Source organism: Talpa occidentalis, unplaced genomic scaffold (assembly GCF_014898055.3).
Source record: "Talpa occidentalis isolate TD23 unplaced genomic scaffold, MPIMG_talOcc4v2.1 talOcc4.6, whole genome shotgun sequence".
In the NCBI taxonomy this organism is placed as follows: domain Eukaryota; kingdom Metazoa; phylum Chordata; class Mammalia; order Eulipotyphla; family Talpidae; genus Talpa; species Talpa occidentalis.
Window position 1 is genome coordinate 61458167 of NW_023604972.1, and position 23166 is coordinate 61481332.

General features: G+C 36.7%; 1 protein-coding gene across 14 annotated transcripts in view; it reads left to right on the forward strand.

The window, feature by feature from the left end:
* The window catches only part of BMPR1B (bone morphogenetic protein receptor type 1B), a 461568-nt gene that overhangs the window by 25881 nt on the left and 412521 nt on the right, over positions 1 to 23166 (forward strand). For 5 of the 14 annotated variants that reach the window (XM_054687891.1, XM_054687903.1, XM_054687899.1 and 2 more), the window contains exons 1-3: positions 9908 to 10064; positions 10165 to 10444; positions 19529 to 19716. The exons of 6 other annotated variants lie outside the window; for them this stretch is intronic. The gene's annotated coding sequence lies outside the window, so the exon portion shown is untranslated. Of the gene's footprint in view, positions 1 to 9907; positions 10069 to 10164; positions 10445 to 19528; positions 19717 to 23166 lie in introns of those variants that run through there. 3 more of the 14 variants (XM_054687892.1, XM_054687893.1, XM_054687894.1) reach the window with 3 other exon arrangements.

Here is a 23166-nt window from a genome sequence, read left to right on the forward strand (position 1 = left end):
CCTTTTTTTTTTTTAAAGTTTATTTATTTTTTTATACAAGAACCAGGGTACAGGCCAGCTGCACAGGAGGGTGAGAGGATTCACCAGAGGCAGAGCAGGAAACAGAACAGGCAGACTGACAAAATACCATCCTGAGGGGAGCAGCGGGTGAGACAGGAGAGGTCTGCTTCAGCATGTGGAACCCTGGCTGGCTGGCCGGGAATCCAGCAGAGGCTGCGGACAGCTTTACAGCACTATGCTCAACTGCCTGCACCACCAGGGGAGGCCCTGCCCATTTCTTTTTTGTTTGTTTTTTTTTCCTGCCCATTTCTTGACTGGATTGTTTACTTTTTTTTTGTTGAGTCCTGTAAGTTCTTTGTATACCTTTGTGATCAGTCCCTTATCAGTTGTCTGGAGTGCAAAGATTTTTTTCCCAATCAGTGGGGTGTCTCTTTGTTTTGGTTAATGTCTCTTTTGCTGTACAGAAGCTTTTCAGTTTGATGTAATCCCAGATATTCATCATTTCCTTGACTTTCTTTGCTTTGGGTGATGAGTCTTTAAAGATATTATTGCAATGTATGTCTTGTAGTGTTTTACCTTTATTTTCTTCTATATATTTTATGGTTTCAGGTCTTATGTCCAGTTCTTACATCCATTTTGAGTTGATTTTTGTGCACGGTGAGAGGTAGTGGTCTAGTTTCATTTTTTTGCATGTGGTGGTCCAGTTTTCCAAGTACCATTTATTGACCAAACTGCCCTTGTTCCATTGCATATTCTTTGCTCCTTTGTCAAAAATTAGTTGTCCCTATAAGTGTGGTTTTATTTCTGGGCTCTCTCTTCAGTTCAATTGGTCTTTGTGTCTGTTTTTGTTCCAATACCATAGTGTTTTAATTATTGTGGCTTTGTAATATAGTTTGAATTGTGGAACTGTGATACCTCTGTTCTCCTTTGTTTTTGTCAGTAGGACTTTGGCTATTCGGGGTTTTTGGTGGCTCCATATAAATTACATCAATATTTGTTCTATTTCTTAGAAGAATGTCATTGAAATTTTTATTGGAATAGCATTGAATCTTTAAATTGCTTTTGGTAGGATGGCCATTGCCGAATGTCATTTTAAATGGTTCTGCGCTTTGTGAAAATACCCTGATATTGTAGCAGAGCTACCAAAACTAAGTTGACTGATTCCTGTCTTTTATTGTCTGAAAAATAAATGTATGTTTTTTAAAGAAAACATTTCTTCTATATTAAAGGGTATATAACATATATATACACACTTTAAATACTAATAAATGAAGTGAATGCTATTACATCTACTAGTCAGCTTATGAAACAAAATAAAACGAACGCCAATTAGTCTTCCTATAAATACTCCTCAGTTACTCCTTTCTTCCCCATATGAGTAAACAATAGCCTTAATTTTGTGTTTATTAGTCACTTATTTTTTAAAAATAATTTTATAGTATGTGTGATGTATTCCTTTTTTTTTCTTTTTTTTTGTCTTTTTTTTTGTTATTTTTTATTTCTTTTTTTTTGTTTGTTTTTTTGTTTTGTTTTGTTTTTTTTCTGTGTGTAATGTATTCCTAAGAGGTATATTTTTCAGCTTTATTAAAATACTTTCCTGAAGTAGTGTCCTACATTTTACTTTTGCCTTCTTGAGCTTTTTTTACTAAAATTTATCCTTGTTACCTGAGGCTTTGTTTTCTTTTTCTTTTTTTTTTTTACTTTGTGATATCTACTGGTTAACAGATCACAGTTTAGTTTCTCATTTGCTTTTAATTCATTGTTTGTAAATTGTCGTTACTATAGGGCTTTGTTATGTATGGGTTTCTTATAGTGTTTCTTGGTGCGCAGGTACAGGTTACATAGTTGGGTTGCTTGGTCACAGAAAAGGTACATTTAAGATTTATATATAATGCCATATTGTTTTCCAAAGTAGTTCACATTCCCATCATGAGCATATTTCTATTGTGCCACATCCTAATGTATGCTTGATATTGACACATTTATTAAATATTTACTAATATTCAGGTTGAGCATGATATTTTATTGGAATCCTAATTTTTATTTTCTTGATAAAAAATTCAGGTTGAGCATATTTTCATTTATTTTATTTGTCCCCTTGTTCCCGCATCTCTACCAGTAGCACTTTAAGATGCCTAATCCTATATTCTGCTAATTTTCTGTTAGATTGTTTGCTCTGTTCTTAATGATTTATACTGGTATTTTTTGGGTACTAATTTTTTAAAATCAATTTAGTGCTTGCAAATGCTTTCTGACTTCTGGCTTGTGTGTTTTATCTTTTCATGGTAGCCTTTTTTTTTTTTTTGCAAACTTAATTTCTTTTTGAAGTAACATTAGTTTATAACATTATATAGGTTTCAGGTGTATAGCAGTATAAATAAGTATTGGTATGGATACTAAATGTGTTCACTACCAAAATATCTAGGTTCTATCAGTCATTGTACAGTTGAGCCCTATTACCTGATTTACCCACCCCCTTTCATTTTCCTTTTGGTAACCACAATTTAAAATACGATGTCTGTAACAGCCCAGATGCCCAAAAATAGATGACTGGATCAAGAAGATGTGGTACATATATACCATGGAATATTACTCAGCATTTAAAAAAGATAAACACATGCAATTTGCAGCAACATGGATGGCGCTGGAAGGGATCATGCTCAGCGAAATAAGCCAGAAAGAAAAAGAAAAATACCGGATGGTCTCACTCATAGCAGGAATCTAGAAAACTTAAATAAGGGACCAGGAAAATGAAAAACTGTAAGAAAGTGAAAATCAAAATCAACAAAAAACTATGAACCAGAGACACTTTTTGGGGGGTGGGGGGGCAGGAGGGGAGGGATTGGGGTCAGAATGGGGGGGCTGAAATTGTATGGGGAATATAAAAATAAAATTTATTATTAATTTAAAATAAAATAAAATAAAATACAATGTCTGGGGCCTCCCCTGTGGCGCAGCGGTTGAGCGCTGGGTTGCGAAGCTGCCCGCAGCCTCTGCAGCACCGGTTTGATCCCCGGCCGCCTGGCAAGGGTCCCACATGGTGCGCAGACCTCTCCTGCTGCCCACTGCTCCCCTCAGCAGTGTAGTTCGTCACTCTGCCTGTTCTGCTCTCCGTTCTGGCTCTGGTGAATTCTCTCACGCTCCTGACACAGTGCTTGTATAGATAAATAAATAAATCTTTAAAAAAAATAATGTCTGTTAAAAAAAGCTGTATACTCCACCCATATCATGGTGGAATAGAAAAGTTGAGATCCCCTTTGCACCTAAAAACTATTAAAAATTTTTGCTCAAAGGAAAATTCGGAAGTTCCGTAACAGAGTCCCAGGACTTTCCAAAGGAGTTCTGTGCTTTGCTGTGGGGAAAGGCAGGGAAGAGGTAAAGGGGAGCATGGCCTAGAAAATAGATACCTGAGCTAGCATTATGGACTGAAGATCAACTGTCTGTGGCACAGCAGGGCAACGGGGCACTCTGGGTGACTCTGGGGTACTGTGAATTTCCCTGGAGGCACTTTTCAGGAAGGGCGTGCAGTCAGATGTGGGAGCTGGTCTGACCTGGTTCATTGGAAACTTTGTCACTGGTGTGGGCAAGGAATGTTCTCTCCTCTCCCTCCTCCCACAGGATAGTTGTCAGGGAGAGTCAGGCAAGACTTCACTGTAGACTCAGTAGCGGAGAGAAAGACTACCGTGTGAACTCACCAATCCCTTGGGAAGTATTGACAGGAATGTAGAGCTTGCAGCCCTGGTCGCTTGGAGGCTGCTGTGGTGGCCATTGCCTAGGTGATATGCAGGTATTGGGATACACACACTGTTGGGGTGTCACCTGCCTGTCAGATCTGGGGTATGAGCCTGCGGGTCAGCTGTCCTTGCTTTCCTGAAGACTAAAGCTTCATAGGTCATGATCCACCACAGAAAGAAGAAGTAGTGATGCAGGTTGGGAATTTAGGACAACTGAAACACTGAACAGAGCTTGCTGTGAAGAGAAAAGAGAGGAGACAGAAGGGAACAACCTCATTCTTAAATCTTTAATCAAGTATTTAAACTCCAGACTCCCCTCTTGCCCCCACGTCACACCAAGGTAAACTAATAAGAGAAATAAACAAAACTGAACCTGCAATGTCCAAACCACAAAAAAGCAAACAAGGCAAAACACATACCTAGGAGACAAGAAACATCAGAACACAAGCTGAAAAAGAAAAATGAGAGGAACAGAAGTTCTGGGATATATATGTATATAAAGGATTCAGAAATAAAGGACCTCTTAGACAAGGTCTTTAAAACAACAGTACTAAAACTGCTAAATGAGCTACTGGAAGGTCAATCATGGCAGATAAGCAGGTACACAATCTTAAAATGGAGATTGGAAACAAAGAGTTCTGTCCCCTAGTGTTTGAAAGTATTAAAAGATCACAAAATGTTTGTGAACAAGAGACCCATATAAAACTGAAAGACAAAAATAAACTTGAAGTAAAAGGTTGGAGCAAGTTTTACAATCCAGTAATGCAGACAGAAAAGCAGAAACTGCTGTTCTCATATCAGAAAACTGGGACTTTCAGCCAAAAAAAGATAGTAAGAGACAAAGACAGACAGTATTAAGGGGGAAATTCATCAATTAAACATTAATATTTACTCTGGGCCTCCCCGGTGGCGCAGCGGTTGAGCGCTGGGTTGCGAAGCTGCCCGCGGCCTCTGCCGAAGCCAGTTCGATCCCCGGCTGCTCCCTGGCCACCAGAGGAGGGTCCCACATGGCGCGCAGACCTCTCCTGCCGCCCGCTGCTCCCCTCAGCAGTGTTCTTCGGTCCTTCTGCCTGCTCTGCTCCCCGCTCTGGCTCTGGTGAATTCTCTCACCCTCCCGCGCTTCTGACTGTCCCCAGTGCTTGTGTAAATAAATAAATCTTAAAAAAAAATTATTAAAAAAAAAAACATTAATATTTACTCATCTGACCCAGGGGCATCTAGTTATACCAAGGAACTATGAAGAGACCTAAAAGAAAATATTGACAAAAATACAGTTATTGTTGAGACCATAACACACCACTAGCACTGAGGGATAGATCACCCAGGAAGAAAATTGAGAAAGAAATAAAGTCCTTAAATGATGTTGCAGCAGAGGTATTTAATGGACATTTATAGAGTGTTTTATCCCCAAAGTAATATAGTTTCTTCTTAAGTGTAAATTCAACATTTCAGAAATAGATCATATACTGGGACACAAAATGTGCCTCAGAAAATATATGAAGATATGGGCTTCCCCGGTGGCACAGCGGTTGATTGCTGGGTTATGAAGCTGCCTTCAGCCTCTGCAGTGTTGGTTCGATCCCAGGCCACTGGGCGAGGGTCCCACATGGTGCCAGACCTCTCCTGACGCCTGCTGCTCCCCTCAGCAGTGTATTTCATCAGTCTGCCTGTCTGCTCTCCCCTCTGGTTCTGTTGAATTCTCTCACCTTCCCGCGCTTCTGACAGTACCCAGTGCTTGTATAAATAAACAAACAAACAAACAAACAAACAAACAAACAAACAAATAAATAAATAAACAAAAACAAACAAACAAACAAACAAACAAAAAATAAAGAAATCTAAGGGGGAAAAAAAAGAATATATGAAGATAGAAATTATATCCTGCATCTTTTAGAACACAGTGGTGTATTACTAGAAATTAACCATAAAAGGAATTCTGGCATAAACCAAAACATGTGGAGACTAAACCAAATGCTTCTGAATACTTTAGAGTCAATCAAGAAATGAAAAAATACCCGGAGACTAAAGAAAATGGTGAGGCTATCTACCAAATGCTATATCTTGCTTTAAAAACTGTACTTTGAGGGAAGTTCATAGCAATACAAGCCCAGATTTAAAAAAAAAAAAAAAAACAAAGAAAAATCTCAAACACTGTAACTCCATGTCTGAAGGAAATAGAAAGAACAAATGTGTCCAAAAATCAGTAGAAGGAAAGAAGCAAGAAAAATTAGAGACAAATAATGCAATTGTTAAAAAAAAAAAAAAGCAGTCCAAATATCAGTTACACCAGAGCTGTTTCTTTAAAAAAAAATTGACAAATACTTAGCCAGACTTACTAAGGAAAGGAGAGAGATAATCAAATAAAATAGAACTGGAAATGGAAGAGGTGCAATTACAACAGAGATCTCAGAAATACAAAGGATCATGAAAACATATTATTAATGTCTCTGCAAATGAAATGGGCAACCCATAAGAAATGGACAAATTAATTAGATTCATAAAACTATCCAAGATGGTACAGACAACTAAAACAATCCAGTCACAAGTACAGAAATTTAAAGAATAATAAAAAGTCTCCCCAAGGACCTGTTGGCTTCTTCCATGAATTCTAAACCTTCAGGAGAACCTACTACCTATTCTACTCAAAATCTTCGAGAAAATCACGAAGGATAGAAAACTCCACAGTATATTCTATGAGGCCAAAATTATCCTGATTTCCAAACTAAACAGAGTACAGAAAAAGAAAACAATAGACTGATATCCCTGATGAACATAGATACAAATAGCCTCTGCAAAATACTAACAAACTGAATACAGCAATATTAAGAGACTCTACTATGATCAGGAAGGCTTAACCCCAGGAATTCAAGACTGGTTCACCATATGCAAATCTGTTCATGTCATATAGCAGATCAGCAAAAAGGAAGACAGAAATCACATGATCATTTCAATAGATGCAAAAACAAAAAACTGTTCAATAGTATTCAAAATATTTTTATGATAAAGGCACTCAGTAAAATTGGAGTAAATGGAATTTATATTAACAGTATAAAAGTCATATACATATGACAAATCCACAGCTATCATCATACTCAATGATTAAAAGCTGAACACTTTTCCTCTAAGTTCAGGAACAAGACAAGGATGTCTGCTGTTTCTACTGTTTTTCTACATGATATTGGAAGCCCTACTTGGTGCATTTAGGTAAGAAAAAAGATATAAAAGGTATCCGAATGGGAAATAAAGAAGTGAAGCTCATTATTTGCATATGACATGATAACATACATGGAGAACCCAAAAGATGCTACCAAAATAAGTACTAGAAATAATATGTGAATTATGATAAGTGAATAATACAATTATATTTATTTTATGATAAATATTATAAAATATGTAATATATAATAGTATATAATATAATGATACAAGTGAAATAATAAGTGAATCCTGTAAATTGACAGGATACAATGTCAGCACACAAAAATATGTTGCATTTCTATATGTAAACAGTGTTATCAGAAAAAAGGAGAATGAAGAAATCCAATTTACAATAACAACAAAGAGAATGAAGTACTTGGGAGTAAACTTAGTTAAGGAGGTGCAGCACCTGTGCATTGAAAGCGATAATATTCTTTTAAAAGAAATAAAAGGAAATAGTAATGTAACCTAGAATCATTGATTAGAAGGATGAAATCATTGAAAAGGTCATACTACCTAACCAATTTACAGAGCCAGTACAATACCTGTCAAAATCCCAATGAATTTTAAAACAAAATTGAATAATTATAAAATTTGTGTGGACCCACAGAAGGTCCTGGATAACTTAAACAATCTTGTGACAGAAGAAGAATAATGGAAATATCACACTTTCTGACTTCAAACACTATTACGCAGCAACAGTAATAAGAACAGTTTGCTATTAGAACAAAAACAGAAACTTAGACCAATGAAATAGAATACAAAGTTCAGAGATAAAACCACAGAAACATGTACAGTTCATCTTTGACAGAGGACCCAAGGAGAAAAGAAAGCCTCTTTAACAAATAGTGTTGGGAAACACAGGTGATCATATGCAAAATGATAAAACTAGATCTTGATTCTTAACTCCATACACAAAATTAATTCAAAATGGAGAAAAGAGCTGGATATGAAAACCCAGACTTTAACTTCTTGATAGAAAATGTAGGGGACATACTGTAGGACATCTACCATGAAGATGTATTTTGTGATACAACTCAATGGCAAGGGAAACAAAACCAGAAGTAAACAAGTGGGACTACTGCTAACTAAAGATATTTTGTACCTCAAAAGAAACCGTCACAAAAACTAAAAGACAACTTATGAATTGGAGAAAATATTTGCATATCATACCTCTGACAAGAAGCTAATTTCCAAAATATACACAATACTTATCCAATCCACGTTGCTGCAAATGGCATGAGTTTATCTTTTTTGATTGTTGAATAATATTCCATTATGTATATATTCCACATCTTCTTGATCCAGTCATCTATTTTTGGGCATTTGGGTTGTTTCCAAGTTTTACCTATTGTAAATAGCGCTGCAGTAAACACAGGTGTACAGGTGTTCTTTTGAATCAGTGTTTTTGTGTCCTTTGGGTAGATCCCTGGTAGTGGAATTGCCGGGTCATATGGTAGCTCCATTTTTAGTAGACTGAGGAACCTCCAGACAGCTTTCCACAGTGGTTGGACCAGTTTGAAGTCCCACCAGCAATGCAGGAGAGTTCCTTTTTTACAACATCCTCGCCAACATTTGTTGTTGCTTGTTTTTTTGATATGTGCCATTCTTACTGGTGTAAGATGGTATCTCAATGTGGTTGGAACTAGAAGGAATTAGACTCAGTGAAATAAGCCAGAAGGAAAAAGAAAAATATCAGATGGTTTCACTTATAGCAGGAATATAGGGAAACCAAATAAGACATCAGTGTAAAAAAATTAATAGCAGTACAAAACACAACAAAGCAAAAACAGACAATTATAAATCAGAGACATACTGCAGGGAAGGAGGAGGGAGAGGGATCAGAGAGAGGAAGGGAGGGAGGAGCACAGGGGACTGAGGTGATGGTGCACGGGTGCATTGGTGAAGGAAACTATGGGGACTACACCTGAGGGAATGGGGGGGAAGCAAATATTGTTTAAAATGATGTAAAAATGATGTAAAAATAATAAAAAATAAAAATTAAAAATTAAAAAATTAAAAAAAAGAAAGAAATACTTATACAATCCAACAACGAAAACAGACAACCCAGTCAAAAAGAATGGGCAAAAGAAGTTTTTCTAAAGAATGTATTCAGATGATCTACAGACATAAGAAAAATTGTTTAGCATCACTTATTACAAGGACTATGAGATTCCAAACTTCAATGAGATGTCTTCTCACTCCATTATAAAGAATAGAAACAATAAAAGCTGGTGAGGATATGGAGAAAAAGGAACTCTCACCCATTATTGATGGGAATGTAAGTTATTGCAGCTTCTATGGAAAACCATATGGCGATGAAAATTAAAATGGAAATCTTGTTTGATCTAGCAGTATCTCTACTAAGTATTTACCAAAAACATATGACAACTCTAATATAAAAAGATTATATATGCTTAAGTTCATAGCTAAACTGTCCACAATTGCCAGGTCATGTACTCAGTCTAATTGCTCACTGACAAACATATAAAGGAATTGTGGAATATATGTTCTCAGTTGAATACTAAAAGCTGTTTGTCTTTTGGGACCAAAAAATGGCTGAATCTTGTGTTGATTATGTTAAGTGAAATAAGTCAGAATATTGCATGATTTCATTCCTCTATGCCATATAAGTAACCAAAATCATACTCTGCCAAATACAGCAGGAACAAATCTTGGAATTAGTTGAAGAGTTTCCTGGTTACCAGAGGCAACAGGATCAGGGAGGTGGGGTGGTTTTGTGGTGGTGAGTGGAACACATATGGAGGAGTAGAAATGGACCATCCATTAAAATAATAAATTATACTTAAAAATCTACATATGTTATCCTTTAATATCTGAAGTTCTCAATTTTAATGCCAAAAAATTCAGTCTTTTCCTTTATAATTAATAAATTTGGTCTGTTATTTAAACCACCTTTGCTCATTTGAAGGCCATAATGATACTCTCTCATGTCCTTTAAACCATCTGTAATTGAATTTTGTGATGTGTAAGTTAAGGTCCAGTTTCATAACCTATTGTTCATTCATTTCAGAAAGGTTATTCAATCATTACAAAATGATGTTCATTCCTGCCAACTCTATGATATATCAAATTTGTCTCTGGATGGATGGATGAAAGGATTAATTGATAGGTAGGTAGGTAAATAGGTATTTATTTGAACTTTTACCTTGTGTTCTATGCTGTTTTTCTGTTCTTGTGGTAATACTACATTGTCTTTTTTTTTTTTAAAGATTTATTTACACAAGAACCGGGGTACAGGCCAGATGCACGGGAGGGTGAGAGAATTCACCAGAATCAGAGCGGGGAACAGAACAGGCAGACTGACAAAATACACTGCTGAGTGGAGCAGTGGGCGAGACAGGAGTGGTCCGCTGCGCCATGTAGGACTCTCGCTGGCCTGCCAGCCGGGATCAAACCCACACTGCAGAAGCTGCGGACAGTTACACAGTGCGGCGCTCAACCACCTGCGCCACCAGGGAGGCCCCTACATTGTCTTAATATAAGTATATTGTGAGTCTTGATTTCTTGTTGGACCAGTTCCTTCATCTTTCCTTGTTTGTTAGGATAGTCTTGGATATTCATGGTGCTTTGCACTAGTCTAAGAATTTTGTAATAAACTATTCAAGTTTTTTATTGAAATTGTAGTTAACATGAATGTGAACTTGGGGAGAATTGTTATGTTTATGATAGTCTTTTTAGTAAGATATGACATATTTGACTGTCTTAAGCATTTTGAAGAGGGGCCTCTGGCTAATATCCAAGATCTATTGAGCTCATAATTCAATAAAAAGAAAACAAAAAATCCAATCAAAAGGACCAGAAAAAAGACTAATTAATACAATGTAAAAATCAAAATCAACAAGCAACTATAAACCAGAGACACACTACGGGGAGGTATAGAGTGGGGAGAGGAAGATTAGGGTCAAAATAAGGGGGGGTGCAATTTTATGGGGAATATAACCAAAATGAAAATGCATACATTGTGCAAAAATGAAAAATGATGTACAAATTATATAAAATAAAATATTAAAAAAAAATGGACAGAGGAGCTAAGTACACTTTTCCAAAGAAAACATACAAATGGCCTGCAGGAACGCGAAAAAATATTCAACATCACATTTATCATAAGGGAAATGCACATCAAAACCTCAATGAATTAAAATGGCTCATATCAGAAAAACTGAAACAACAAATATTAATGAATGTGTGGAGCAAAGGAACCCTATACCCTGTTGGTTTAGCCCCAATGAAAAGTAGTGTGGAGGTTTCTGAAAATTTTAAAAATAGATCTACCATATGATTGGGCAATTCATTCCACAGGGCATATGTTCTATGTTTATTGCAGCACTATTTACAATAACTGTACTGTGCAAACAGCCTAAGGGCCCAAGAACAGATGAGTTAGGTGATGTAGTATATATACCCAATGGAATATTACTCAGCTATTAAAAATTACAAACTGTTGCCATTTGCCACTACACTGAATTGAAGGGGATTATGGTAAGTGAAATAAACCAAAGGGAGAAAGACATTCCGAATGATTTCACATATGTGGAATATAGAGAACAAAAACAAAGGAATTGACAGAATTAAAGCAAAACAAAGTTTGGAAATGAAAGCAGAATTGAGGCCACTAGAAGGGGATGGAGGAAGTGTGGAATAAATTGGGGAGGGGGCCCAGTGGTACACAGTGAAGAGATATGGGTGCTTGGTGTGTAGTGATGCACCTGTGAAGATGTGTGAACCTCTTCCTCTTTATCATATACGGTGATGTAAACCAGTATTACTTCAAATAAATAAATATGTATTTTTTAAAGACAAAGTCCTCTGGCACATACTTTGTTAGGTTTGTCCTTCAGTACCCTTTTTTCTGTTATTGTAAATTTGAATTAATTTTAATTTTCTAATTTTTTGTTGAACATAAATTCTTTCTGCTAGTCCTATAGCCAGCCACATTGTGAATTTTTATTATTTTTCTTAAGATTTTGAAGGATTTTCAATGTAGAAAATATATATAATATAGAAAAGATGGTGATCGAATTTTCTTTTATAGGACTAACATGATCAGAAGAACAGTTGCTTTAGAGATTATATCTACATTTATCATGTTAAACATATTGTTATAAATTTGTCATGTACTGAGTTTTTTAGTTTTTATCATAGATATTATATATTATATTTTAGTATATTATTGCCTACATCTTTGAGATCATGATAGTTTTCCTCCTTTTAACTTTTCTCATTTTATTGAAATATAATTGACACATAAAAGTATTAATTTAAGCTGTACAGCATAATGGCTTTATATATTACAGAGTAATTACCACAATGAGTTAATATTCACCATCTCACACTTTTTACATCTTTTTGGCTTTTAAATGTTATTTTTATATATTTCCTTTATATTAAGTGTTCATCCTTCATAAAATGAAATATAATTTTGGAAATAGAATGAGCTTTTTGCCATTGCTCTGGCTCTTAAGTACAGCTGTGGGAGATGTTGTACTCTTTGGCCATTAGCCTGTTGTAGCAGGTGCAATTACCCCCCCAGGAAATGAAGCTAAACTTTTTCTTGTGATCAGAACTTCTAAGATCTATGCTCTTAGCAACTTACAAATATGCAGCAAAATACTTACTGTAATACAGTATTAAGTCACAATGCTGTACAACAAATATGTCCCCAGAACTTATTTATCTTATAGGAAGTTAGCACCTTTGATCTTGTTTTGTGGTGGGATCTGTTTACTTATTTTAGCATCTTTTTAAACAGATTGCTAGATGATTAAGAAGCCATTGCTTAATGCAACTTATAAACATTTATACCTATGTTTTCTTACAAGAGAGGCTTCATTTTTGAAAAATAATTTCGATGACTTAAGAGTCATGGTTCACAGATTTTTCTTTTAGCACATGGATACTATCGTCCCAGTGCCTTTGGGCTTCTGTTGTTTTTGATGAGATGTTAACTATTAATCTTGTAGTTTCCTTGTAAGTGTTGATTCAGTCTTGTTTTCTGATTTCAGATATTCTCAGTGTCTTTCATTATTTTTACTATGATGTGTGTGGTATAGATCTGTTATTCTACTTGGAATTTGATTAGCTTCTGCTTTGTTGTTTTTAATTAGATCAGTATTTCAATCAAATTTGGAAAGTTTTTTTTTTGTCCCATTAAGGCAGTATTTCTTCAACTTTTTCTTTCTTCTCTTCTTTTAATCATCCCACTACATGTATATGTATTCAGTGGTATCCAACATTTCTCTGGGCTTTGCTTATTTTTCATTTTTTCAAAGTTTTTCAGCTTGTATAATCTCTGTTATGTCTTCTAGTTGCTTACCCTTTCTTCCTTCTTTTGCCAGGTCAAACTTATTGTTAAGCCCCTCTTCTAAACTTTTCCTAATAATTATTGTACTAATTATCTCCAGAATTTTCATTTACAATTCCTGTTACTTAGTGTAGCCCTATCATCATTCTGTCCTTTAGTTTTTTCAGCATGGTTTCCTTAATTCTTTGAGCATTTTTACACTGGATACTTTGAAAGCTTTGTTAATTAATGACTTTGTACCCTCTCACAGGTAATTTCTGGTGCTTGATTTTTTTTTTTTTTGTGTATGCATCACTTTCTTGCTTCCTTTTTGTAAAGAACTGATGTATTATAGGAGTTCTGGAATCTGAGTCCTATCTTCCTCTCGCACATGTTTTGTTGTATTTGCTTAGTGACTTGGCTGGAGTATTTAAATTTTTCTTCATCTGTAAAATGCTAACTTCTGATATCACTCCTTAGAGAGTGTGACCTTGGGCATTTGTACATTACCCTGGAATGAGTGTGTTTAGTAGGGCTCTGTGTTTGTTCTGATTAAGCTATCTCCCTCAGTTGTTACTAATTCCAACTTTCAAGCTTCATTAGTTGCTGACTGATCCTTCCATTGTCTGAGTGCTCTGGGATGTATATTTCTTCACAGCCTGTTTTTAATAAAGTTGAGGCTACTCTGCAGAGGTGCTTTTTGAGTCCAGTGTTTGAGGTTAATGCTGACCCTAGGAGGGCTCTTTGCTGTTTCTCCAGTTCTTTCTGGTAAACTAAATGGCATATGATTTAGATTGTATCTCTCATGGTGCTACCAACATCTTTTTAATTGCTAATCATCACAATCTCCATTGTTTCTAGTGTCCTTAGGCTTGAACTTTTGTACACTGTTATTTCAGCTAAAGTAAGTCTCTTTAGCAAGCCCTTCGAAGGTCTGTTCATATGGACTGCCTCTGAGCCATTTATCTGGATTGGAGTGTATCTGGATTGGAGTGAAGTCTCTGAACCACTTATCTGGATTGGAGTGTAGAAACAGAATATGACCTCTTTCTCTTGGAGCAGCATCGCTATGCAACAAGCTTGGTTGAGGTAGTAGACTATGGTCTTGTCTTACCTTTTTTAGGTATGGAATCTTTCCACTATGAGTGTGGTGGGCTGGAAACCTTTAGGGTGTCAGTACCTTTATGCCTGCTATGCTAGGTATACTGCCTTTGTCGTGTGAGTTGTCGTGTGAGTTTTTATTTTTCTCACTAGGAATTTTGTCATTACAACTCTGAGCTGAGTGAATGTCAAATGCTGGTGGCCTCTCCCTTTCAGTGAGGTAATGAATCTCGACTTAGCTAAGGGGAAAAGGATCCACATTTTCTTGACATCATACACATACTGTAGAACTTCCCTTGAATTGAGCTGGGAAGGAAAGAGGCAGACAGTGGTGGCTAGATGGCACAAACTCTTATTGTTTAGCCAAGATTTAGTGTATTTTCTTGAATAAATGTTTGTTTATTTGCATCATGCCCTTATGACAATTTACTTTAAATGATTTTTAAAATTAAAAAAAATTTAAATAATTTTTCCAGCAGTTCTTCATGTCGCTGTTCTGTGGATGGATTATTGTGAGATTAACTTTTAAATTGATTTCCTATTTTTTTGAGAGATTTTGGTATCAAAGATATACCAGCCAAATGAAGTGGGCAACAACTTATTTAGCTATTCTTTGGATGAATTTCTTGTTATAGACTGAATGTTTGTGTCCCCTCAAGTTTATTTTTTATTTTCTTTTTTTTTAAAGATTTTTTTTGTTTGTTTGTTTATTTCTTTATTTATTTATACAAGCACTGGGTACAGTCAGAAGCGCGGGAGGGTGAGAGAATTCACCAGAGCCAGAGCAGGGAGCAGAGCAGGCAGAAGGACCAAAGTACACTGCTGAGGGGAGCAGCGGGCGGCAGGAGAGGTCTGCGCGCCATGTGGGACCCTCCTCCGGTGGCCAGGGAGCAGCTGGGGCTCGAACTGGCATTGCAGAGACTGCGGGCAGCTTCGCAACCCAGCGCTCAACCGCTGCGCCACCAGGGAGGCCCTCCCCTCAAGTTTATATATGGAATCCTATTCCCTGATTTGATGGCATTGGAGGAGAGACCTTTGGGAGCTAATTAGGATTTTATGAGGTCATCAGGATGGAACCCAAATGAATGGGATCAAAACCCTTTTAAAAGTTGCAAAAGCGCTTAAGTCTTCTCTCTTTGGGTGGGAGGACAGACACATTGTGGTCAATCGTCTGAAGTCTGAATGAGAGCTTTTGCCAGGACTTAACCTTGCTGGCAACACGTTGATCTTGCACGTCCAGTCTCTCAAACAGGGAGAATAAATTTCTATTATTTGTAAGTCACACAATTAGTAGTTGTTCTATGCTTCTGAATTAGGATACATGTATAACATTAGAATCTTATGTTTGTTCCTTGAAAATCTGATAGAACTTTATAAAATCATCTGAACTTGTAGGGTTAGTTTTACTGATTAGATTTCTTTATTTGTTTTAGAAGTTTCAGGCCATATATTTCTCCTTGAAGCAGATTTTCAAGTTATAATTTTTTAGGAATTTGCTCTTTTGTCTAAATTTTAATATATAGTTATTACATTTGCATTGGCACCACTGTCTGTCTTTCCCCAGATTCATTTGTTTCAACCAATTCCTTGAATATTGGTTGCTTGCCCTGCTTTCCCTCTAGAATGGTCACAGTAGCAGCACATGCCACCTTGTAGCTGGCAAATTCTGGCCAAGTGCATTGTACCTTCATCTTTGACACCAAAAGTTACAGCCTTCTCTTTTGTGCTTTGGTTGCAGGACTTTCTGCTTTGGAGTAGGACCCACAGCAAATCTCTAGTAGTAGCTTTGAGGCACTAGATATATAATTTGGACAGAGAGTGGAATTATTATGCTGTGCAGTAGCTACTGACCAATGAGTGATGGAAAATAGGAAGAAGATGGGAGATAAATTGCTTCCATTTGATGACTGTAGAGCTGCTCCTAGTACCTTGTAGCCAACTTTGATTTCTTATGGAGCTATGATCAGTTAATGTGCCACCTTACAGTAGTTTTCCTGCTTGTTTCCCCTTTACCTCATTCTTCCTTCTGCTCACAAAAAAATAATTCATTAGATATAAGCTTTGTCTCAAACGATTTCTAGGAAGCAAAAATAGAAGTAGACACCGGGATGGGGTTTTCTAGTTGGATTATGTAACTTTGAAGGCTGTAAGGACTGCTAGTTCTAAAGGATGTGATAGTGACCTTCCAGCATGTGGTGATATCACTGTGATTACATTTTTCGATTTATAAGTATTTGGTGTGAAAGGCAAAATATGTGACTGCTCCTTTTAACTAATACAGGGGTATGCATAACTGTAAGGGTTTTGATAATAGCTTCACAACAGCTGAAAGTCAACTTAAGACACACCATGAAAGCCAGAAGGTTTAAGAGACACTTCTGCACCAACAGAGAATACTATGCTGAAAATCAGGTGCAGGATATAATTATCGGGTAGCAGGGCTGTACTGTAGCTCAAATGCATGGTTTTAACAGTCACTTGTGTCAAATTGAGGACTTTTATGAAGAAAGAGTAGGACTGAGAGTGAAATGGAAACATTCATTGGACGTATTTAACAATATCAAACCTTAAGATTTCCCCATATTTCCTGGCCAGGGGAAAACAGCACTGCTGTGTTTGAACTCTATGCAGTGGCCTTTTTGGAAGTTAGTGCTTTGTAAGTTGATGCTTATTCTCATCAAGTAGTGTCCGTATCTTCCGCATTACTTACAGGTTTATTAGCCTGAGTAGGTCCTTACTCCAAGAAGAAATAGACTACATGTCAAATAATTATAGATAATGTGTTCTTTCAGATTTTATGGGAACATTTATGAGAGTAAATCTTGAGGACATTAAAATATTATAGGGCATGGAGTATAAGGCACTGTTGTGTGGAAATTCATGATCATGTGGGAACTGAACTGTTACTTGAGAGTAGATATTCTGGCTAGAAAATGTCAGAACTTCCTTGGCATGTTATTAAGGAAAGGGTCAAAAGTCTTCATGAATAGAAATATTAGAAAGGATAGATTCAGAAACTGCTCCTTACCTCCCTCCAGGCATTTCCTTCACTGTAGCGAAAGGAATGCACTGCTGAGCCTTCTGCTCAGGAGTCACCTTGCTGTGGGCAGAGATGGAAACTGATTCTGTGATATGGCACTGTTCTTGTAGGAGAGTAGACCACCTGGCCACTTGCTGACAGTTGGATTAACTTGGATACCTTTGACCTTAAAAGAGGTAGCCAATTGTCCTTACCAAAATTAATATGTACATCAGATAGTGTTTTTTTTATATTCCCCTGCCAATGGAGTCCTGCCATTGTCACTGAGTGATTAATTCTCTGACTGAATGCCTAGTATATCGAAATATACACACATCATTTTCTTCGACTAAGGGACCTATTTTATACTTCATTACATGATCACAGGATTTATGGATCTTTTACCATGTTTCTAAGTATGCAGAAGCTTTTGGATAGAAGGATGGAGTGACTTGTGGAATGGAGGAAAGTTTCCATGGAGGCAGCAGCTAGTAGATGACTTTGTCGGTTTGGATGCACTATATAAAATAATGAATCGATAGCCAATAGATGGTGCTGAGTTGATAACAGATTAAAAAAATCCAAAAGTCAAAGGGGGGAAAATTGAAAATATATATTTTTAAAGCTTTATTTATTTATGCATACAAGAGCTGGTGTGTAGACCAGAGGTGGGGTGGTGGTGAGAGGATTCACCAGAGACAGAGTGGGGAGCAGAACAGGTGGATTGACTGAAATACACTGCTGAAGGGAGCAGTGGGCAAGACAGGAGAGGTCTGCTGTGCCATGTGGTTTAGCTCCCTGGTGGGATTCAAACTCGTGCTTCAGTGGCTTCGGATTGCTTCATAGTGCTGAGACTTAACCCCTTGCTCCACCAGGGAGGTCCTTGAAAATATCTTTTATCATTAGTCACAATGATCGACTTGCAGACTTTGCACTGTGTTTTCTCTGCAGTTATGGCCTCTGCTGGGTAGAAGGTCCCAACTCCTGGAGGGTGCGATGAGAAATACTTTAGATCAGAGTTCCATTGACTGGAAGCTGTCACTACCACGTGTTTACTTTGGGCTTATTAGAGTGCATTAGTGAGCATAAAAGCAGTATTAACTGAAACAGTGAACCTTGAACAGTAGGGGAAATTAAGGTTACTACTACACAATGGGTACAGAAAACAGCATCTCCATTCCATGGGATACTCTGGGCCATTGTTCTGTGTTTGTTTCCTTGCCTTGTGGTAACTGTGGATGGATAGTTTACACAGTAGTCTACAAAAGCAAGACAACATCAATTCCTTGGGGACTAAATGGTCAAGGGAAAAGGGAAACTGAATGGGAGGGAGCAGAGGGATGTATACATTTATATATTAAATAATATACAGAAGTAGCTGTAAATGGCACAGATAGTAGCTTGGTTAATGAATTCTTGCAGGTCGCCACCATGAAGTATTGTTTTCCCTATTGGAGAAGGGATAAGGGCAGCCTTCTTCTGATATGAGATCTGCACCTTTTTTTTTGGGGGGGTGACTTAAACAATTAACATTTATTTCCACACCATTATCTACAGTAGAAAATCCAAAATTATGGTTCTGGTAAGGATCAGTTTTTGGTAAGATTTCTATTTCTCACTTGCAGATAGTTGCCATGTCACTGTGTCCTCCCATAAGACAAAGAGATGTCTGGTAACTCTTCCTCTTATAAGTCCACATTCTATGGACCAGGGATAGAGGGGAAGAGCTCTGCACAACTTAAGAGAGTAGAGGTTGGCCTGAATGGCATACGAGGAGGATTTATGTGTTTCTCTGGGTCTTCTGGCTCCCACCTGACTGAGTCTCAGCACTTGCTGTGCTTCCTCATGAAAAAGTCCCATGATAGTTCCTATCTTAGTGTGGTAGCCTGCCTCTGCCTTCACCTTGTCTTTATCCCTTCTATATGTAGATATGAGAACTTGACTTCTACCCTCTTTTATCACTCCCAGTGGGACTGGAGTGTCAGAGAGACTCAGTACTGAGGTTCCATCTGATTGTAGAGACCGTGCCTTCCTAATGATTGGCTCAGTGGGGCAAAAGCGCACATTCTTGCAGTATGATGGCGCTAACACCCTGGCATAGCCACACTTGATTAGTATGGGTTAGAAGATGGAAAGGACACAAACAATTGTTCATCTTTCTTTCCTTCAACAGATGTCTCTAAGATGCAGTTGTCCCATTTTGCCTTTTTCTGTTGTGAAAGATGAATATGAATTCAACGGTTAACTCAAGGCGAGAGGAGAGATTTGGAACATACTTGTTCCAAAGAGAAGACAGCAGTCTCTGTGGCATTATTGAGATTGGAGAAAGCATCCTGTGATTGAGAAACTGAAAATAGTTTGGTAAGTTGAGATCATAGGAGAAATGGAAAAGATGAACGTTGAATGGCAGATAAAGACCTGATCTTAAAGTTTAAACACTATCCTAGAGTTTAATTATGATTTCTGAAAGGATGTGCTTGTTCATTGAGGTGCAGAAAGGAAACAATCAAACTTCTATTAATGCTGATTTTTTATCTCATCCTTTATAAATTTTTATTTTGTATTTATAAATATCTTAATACAATAGATCACATATATAGATAAATCTATATATACTTATAAAATATTTGATAGAAGCGAAGAAATACAAACAGGAGTTGTTACAGTTATAACAGCGGAATCACTGTCAATTATCAATTTTAGAAAGGTAATGAGTGAGTGTGGAGAATAGATAGCTGGATGGTGAGATTTTGGGATTCCAGAGGAAGGAAGATCAGTTGGAGGTTTATGACTTCCAAATAGTGAGGCTCTGTCCTCACCACATTCCCACTCTTCCTCTGTGATCTCAGCCCTGGCCTGCATATTTTTAACTTCTGCGGAATTGTTAATAAAGTAGGAGGCTAGCACTCTGGGGATTGGCCTGTGGTTTTCTGATGCCTACACTAGACTCTGCTTTCAGTTGGTTTAGCCTTAACTTCGTGCTATAAATTCCTGTAATTTGTTGAGATCAAAGCCTTGTATCTTTTATCTTGACAAATGTTTTACAAAAAATAAAAATTTTAGAGCAGCTTTAGGTTTAATCTCTGTATCCTTTAAACAAAAAGAATATACACCATTTAGTGTTTTACATCTTATTATTTTCAGTATCTGTATGCTTCATTGCAGTGAGTGGCTCCTTGGTATCTGTGTTGTAGAAATTCCATGTAGTCTTTCTTGATTTACATTCTTGATCTGCTTTTAATAATTATTTAGATAGTTTTATTATGAAGTCATTAAATATACTTTTGAAATCCACTTTAACTAGTAAGTATTTTTATTATTTACTATTACCACAATGGTTTAATTCAGTATAAGCTAGCATTTTATCTCAATGAAGTCTAGAATTAATTACTTCTTCATGTTCTATCAATTGTGGTTTTTTTATTTTTTTTTTAAAGATTGATTTATTTATACAAGCACGGGGTACAGTCAGAAGCGCGGGAGGGTGAGAGAATTCACCAGAGCCAGAGCTGGGAGCAGAATAGGCAGACTGACAAGTACACTGCTGAGGGGAGCAGCGGGTGGCAGGAGAGGTCTGCGCACCATGTGGGACCCTCACCAGCGGCCCTGGATCCAATTGGCGCTGCAGAGGCTGCAGGCAGCTTCGCAGCCCAGCGCGCAACCGCTGTGCCGCTGGGGAGGCCCTCACTTGTGTTTTTTAAAAGAACTAAGGAAAAGATTTGTTTTTCTTAAGCTCTTATGAAATTCTAAATAATTTCATGGCACTTTTGAACTTATAATTACTTGCAAACATATATAAATTATTTTTATATTTACTTGCCTTAACCTATGGAATGCTATAGTGAAATATGTGAAAAGAGTGGATTTAGTTCTGTACCATTTTTTCTCATGCCCACCAGTTTTATTTTCTGAATACATAGTCTCTGAAGTAAATGCATTCTATAAAGCAAACCTCTCTCTTCCATTTCTTCCTATCCCCAATGTATTTTCTGGAATCAGTAGCATTTTCTTAATTTGCTAACCCATATTTACTAGTTGTTTTTTTATTTTTCCTCTAGTATTTTATTAACTTGCCAATTATTTACAAAACTGTATTATTTTGGGAATACAGCTTCACATCTCCATCTTGCACTCGTTTCACTTACCCTCCACCAAAGTTTGGTGCCAGGACCCTGTCACCTTCCCTCTCCTATACCCTTTTTCCATCCCCCCTGCCTTCTGGTAACCATTATATTTTTCAAAGTATCTAAAAATCATTTAATTTTGTTAATTATAAATAATTATTTAAATTTGTTGTGTTTTGCCAGTTTGTTTTCTTTTGTTATTTATATTCCAAAAATGAGTGAAACCACCCAGTAACTGTCATTTGTTGACTTATTTCTCATAATCCCTTCAAGACACATTCATTTTGTCCCAAAGGCACTGTTTCATCTTTTTAATAGCTGCGTAATACTATATTGAGTATGTGTTGCGTAATTTCTTCATCCATTTGTATGCCTCTGGCCATTTAGGTTGGTTCCATGACTGGGCTATTGTGAATAAAGCTGCTATAAACAAAGTGCATAAATCTGTTTGTATTACTGTTTTCATATTCTTTGGGTAACAACCTGGAAGTGGTATATGCATCATACAGTATTTCTGTTTTTAGTTTCTTGAGGTATCTCCATATTTTCCATGGAAATTGAACCAGATTAAATTTTCACAAGCAGTGGATGAATTGTCCTTTTTCTCCTCAACCTTGCCAACATTTGTTGTTTTCAGTGATTTTCATATAGGCCATTCTCGTGGGTGTAAGGTGATATGTCATTGTTGTTTTGGTTTGTATTTCCATCATAAGTGATAAGTGAGCATTTTTTCATGTGACTGTAGGCCATCTGTACATCTTTGGAGAGAAGTGTCTATTTAGTTATTTTGCCAAATATTTAATTGGGTTCTTATTTTGTGGTTAAGTTGCATGAGTTATTTATACATTTTGGAAATTAACTTTTATGAGACATAGAATGTAAATATTTTCTCCCTCTATGTAGGTTGCCTTTTGTTTTTTGTAGGTGGTTTCTTTTGTGCTAAAAAAGGTTTTACTAAATGTTTATACTTTTTTTTAAATTTAAGTGTTTTTTTTTTTTAAGGTACCATTGGTTTACAACGCTGTATCTGATTCAGATGTATAGAATCACACCCATTCAGATGTATGTTACCAAACCATTCACCGCCAAGGCACTCATTATCCTCCCCATAGCCTTTTGTGTTTCCATAATACTTTGCTGACCACCCTGCTCCTCCTTTCTGGGAGCCTCAATTCTGCAGTCAGGTTTCTATGGTTTATTATTGGTTTTGTTTTTTCCTAACCCTTTGTTTTGATTCTCTGTATTCCATATATTAGTGACACCATCCTTTATTTGTCTTTTATTTCATTCAGTTTTTCACTATTGAGTATAATAGTCACTGTGTGTTTGTTACCTATGTCTTTTATTATGATCAATTATGATCTTTTTATTCCCGTTTTTTTCAAGTTTTTATATATGGATGTTAATCTTGTCAACCACTTTGTCAGCATCTATTAAAAAATCATTTGATTTTATCTTTCTTTTTGTTTATCAATGTGGTGAATTCCATTTAATGATTTGCATAAGTTGAACCATCTTTGCGTCCTTGCAATGACTCCTATTTAGTCAGGAAGGACGATTTTAAAAATTTCATTGCTGGGTTCAGTTTGCCACAATTTTGTTGAGAATTTTTGTGTCTGTGTTCATCAGATAGTGGTCTGTAGATTTCTTTTTCTTTCTGTCTTTTTTCCCCTGTACTTGTTTTCTT